Genomic DNA, 4,054 nt, shown 5'->3' with positions numbered 1-4,054 from the left:
ATTCTTGTCACTGAGTTCTAGAGCAAAGGTCGCCCAAAGGATTTAATGAAAAACCCACGTGCGTTTTCTTTTGTTTCGTAGACAGACCTAGAGCTGAGCCATCTCTATTTTCATGAAAGGTATAAATGCCTTTCTTTGTCAGACCACAACATAGCTTATATATATATATATATATATATATTACAGTCAAAGTAGGCATAAAAAAAACCGAGTCCAACACCCAAAGAGGTGTGCCTCCTCTTTTTCCATCTTTTGTTGACTTTTCCTTTTCTTCGTGGTGGCTATCTTCTTCTTCTTTTTCTTTTTTCTTTTTTTTGTCTGTTGCTGCTGTATGAAGCACTAAGCCAAGGCCTTCAATTCCTTGTTGCTTTTTTTTTGTCCATTGCATGCAGATTCAAACAGAGTGGCCACGCCACTTCCTTCTTTGTTTCTTTTGATTTCCTTGTTAAACTTTTCTTCCTCTCCTTTATGACGGCTGTCCCTTTTTTTTTTAACCTTTGTTTGTTGCCTCACCGAGCCCATGGAACAAAAACCAACATGTTGCTTTATCTTTTTTTGGTTTTGTTTTATTTCATCCATATGCCAACAACACCCTCCTCCAAAAGAAAGAACATAGTTGTTTCATCTTTCTTTTTTGGCCAAAAACACAAAGTGGAGAACAACCACTTTTCTTGCAGATCTCCATTTTTTTTTGCCTCTTCTTTTCTTCATGACTAACTTCCGTTTCATTTTTATTGATGTAGTTTGCTCAATGAGGAAAGTAAAGGCTTTCTCACGCAGAGATGGAGAGGAGTGGTCAAAGAGTCCAAGAGGTAATTCAAGCCCTCTTTTTTTGGTACATTTTGGGATTAACCCTTAAAACACCATTTATGTTTCAAAGGATTTCCTTTTGCTCAGCAGAGCTTTGTTGAACAGGAATCCTCTCATGGATTTGCTGTTCATGATTTAAAGGTTGCCACCCATTATGGATTTACCATCCAAGAGTTTTATTTGAGGGTTGCCACCCTATATGGATTTATCATCCAACCAAATGATTTGAGGGTTGCCACCCAACAAGAATTAATTGAAAGCATTGGTATACCTGTGAAAAAATATTCTCTTGTGCCTATGCTCTTGCAATTTTTCTCCTGCAACAGTTTTCTTCTTCTGTCGTTTCCTTCTCTTTCTCTTTTCTTCCCCTCATTTCTCTACTACTGCCCTATTTATAAGCTAGAGACCTCTTTAGTGTAGGATGTTTCATTTGAAAACTGAATAATCAGCTCCCCCAAAAATAGGAGCCACCAACCTCTCTTAAGAGTTTTCATTGGTCTAGACTCCCACCTTTTTTCCAAACTACTTTCTTATAGATGGTTGTTAAGCCTTATCTCTACCCCCAATTTGCTGCTTGCTAAATGTGGCAAATAACGGTCCAATCGCCCGTTTCAATTTTTTTTTTTTTGTGATCTTTTTTTTATTCCAACATATGCCCCCTCAAGCTTTGTGCATGTGATGCTTTTACGAGTGCAAAGCTTGAGATTCTTATAACCAGCATTATAAGCTGACATATGTATATTTTTTGACACCTTTGATTTCAGGTGATGGATGCTTATGGAAATCTTCACAAGGAGCATGCTTCCAATGAATATGGTAGGGCCATCGCCTTTGGTCCCCAGTACATGAGATCTTGTCCTCTGAATTCGATCCGGCTTATGGTGCCTCCTGAGAGTTGAACAACTTGGTTCACCACAGATCACGTGAGTAGTGGACATCTCAAGCTCAACCCCCATGAAGAAGACCGAGTTATTCAAATTTTCCAAGCAAAGGGCCCACATTTTATAGCTCATTCTTTGGTGAAGGTAAGCAATGAGATAGATGGAGATAAGCAGTGTCTTCCTAGGGATGAATTTTATCCAATTATGCACAGGATGCTTCGCAACAAAATTTCATGGGGAAGCAATTTTAAATTTTTCGGTCGGGCTAACTTTCAAGCATTTGTACTGGAGTGGACGGAGTCTATTTTGGGTGACTTTGGCGATGTCCTTCGTCAAGCTGATATATATGGGGCTGTGGCCATTTCTCAATACTCCTATGATTTTTGCCCTAATGTTTGGGGGCCTTTCTCCAACACATTTCATCATGGGAACGGTGAAATGGGCATTTCCTTATATGACCTAAAAGTTATTGGCGGGTTACCAATTTTGGGTCTCCCATATGATGAATTTATCCCCTTGAACAAAGAATTATGCCGTGAAGACTTATATCCTTCAACCGTTGGTGAACTTTTGAAAATCCATGCTCAACTATGCGTCTTCCATAAGAAAGGGCAAGTTTTCCATAACCAATGGATGGAGCATTTCTTTCGAGGCGAAGCCATATATGGTGCTGCGGGGAATAACAATAACATAATTCCCAAACATAAGGCCAAAGACCTCAAATTTCCTTTGAACATTTCACGCGAAGGACAATTGGCTGCTTTCTTAGCCCTTTGGCTTAGCCGTTTTGTCTTGCCCCTTGATAATGCTATAAGGCCGGAATGTTTCTATATGGCAAGTTTGATGGCGAGAGGGTTTAGAGTTTCACTTGCTTCAGCAGTGTTGGGACTTATTTATCATGCCCTCGGTACAGTTGCTACTCATCGTAGGGGTCCTGGTTTAGCAAATGCATATCTTCCAATTCATTATGTGATTAGATGGTTAGGGGAGCACTTTCCTGATATGATTGATCATCGGTGTGACTGACAATTTGAAAAGTATCTCGACCGGCATGAGTGGTAGACAGGCATGACCTAAGGAGGGACCACATCTTTGTGATTGATAATTTGAAAAGTATCTCGACCGGCATGAGCAAAAGCGGCTTTAATTCATCTTCACTTCCTCGTGGTGCTTCTTCGAACAGAGGACACAAGAAGAGAATTCGCAATGCTAAAGGGCAACATTTCTCAGGGGTTAATCACGTGATGCACCAAGTTGGCTGTGAAGAGGAAGTCCGAATAAAACCGATCGGCAACTGGCGCCTTCTTCTTCACTCGTTCAACCTTCTGTATGTCAGCCTAGTAGGAATCAGCTGCATCAAACTTGCCTTGAAATGAAAGAAACCTTATTGAGCTATCAACTATTTGGAAGGTTATAGGAATGTGAAAATGGATGGGCTTGTCTGAAGGTGATTCCCAATCGCCTGACAAAAGCACCTAGCAGATTCCTCTATAACTTCTGCGAGGTCGGCATCGCCCTCACAAAATGCCCATGTTCAGAAGCCCGCAGATAGTTGGCCTAGACCCAACCTCTGTGACCAACGTACTTCAATCGCGTGAGACTATAAAGGTAGGAGAACTGTTCGTACGTCGGCTTTCCCTCCTCGGTAATGCCAAACGCGATGATAACCCCCATGAAAGCCACTCAGAAGTTGGGGTTATACTGGCCTGAGGCATGGCCTAAGTGAGCTAGGATCCTTTGGACGGTAGGCTGCAGAGATAGCCCAATCCCGAGAGTCAAGATGTCAGTGAAGAAGGCCACTTCACCATCCTTGGGATTGCTCAAGGATTCAGTTGGCCTCAGTATTCTCCACTTTACCGAATCCGGAATGAGGTATTCGGCACAGTACTTCGAAAGCTTTGCCATTGTGATTTTATTCGGCTCTAAGTAATCTACGCCGAACAGAAACTCCTTAGGCTTGCCTAATGATACCCTAGTGTTTCCCTGCAAAGCTACGGTGACATTGGGCAGAGAAGAAGACTTGGCAGCAGCATCCCTTCGGCCAGAAGTGGAGGTCTCCGATTGGTCGTTGTTGTGCTGATTTGGCACCCATGTATCCCTCATTAGGAATGTAGAATATTGGCTCGTGCTGGCGCACTCCAAGCCGCATGGCACCATGGCCAACGATACCGCTTTATCCGTTGGCAGAACCTTCCCCTGTGAATGAGGGCACGACCTTGACCCTCTCACCAATGACCTCAACTTCGGCATCTTCACTATAGGCACTGTCGAAGCTCAGTGCCTCGCTATCGGTATCCCTCTAATCGTCGGATGACTCCCCATCGAATGCATTTATCATACGGTGACTTGCTATCGAACATCTA

Source organism: Prunus persica, chromosome G6, assembly GCF_000346465.2.
Source record: "Prunus persica cultivar Lovell chromosome G6, Prunus_persica_NCBIv2, whole genome shotgun sequence".
In the NCBI taxonomy this organism is placed as follows: Eukaryota; Viridiplantae; Streptophyta; class Magnoliopsida; order Rosales; family Rosaceae; genus Prunus; species Prunus persica.
This window is presented reverse-complemented; position numbering follows the sequence as displayed.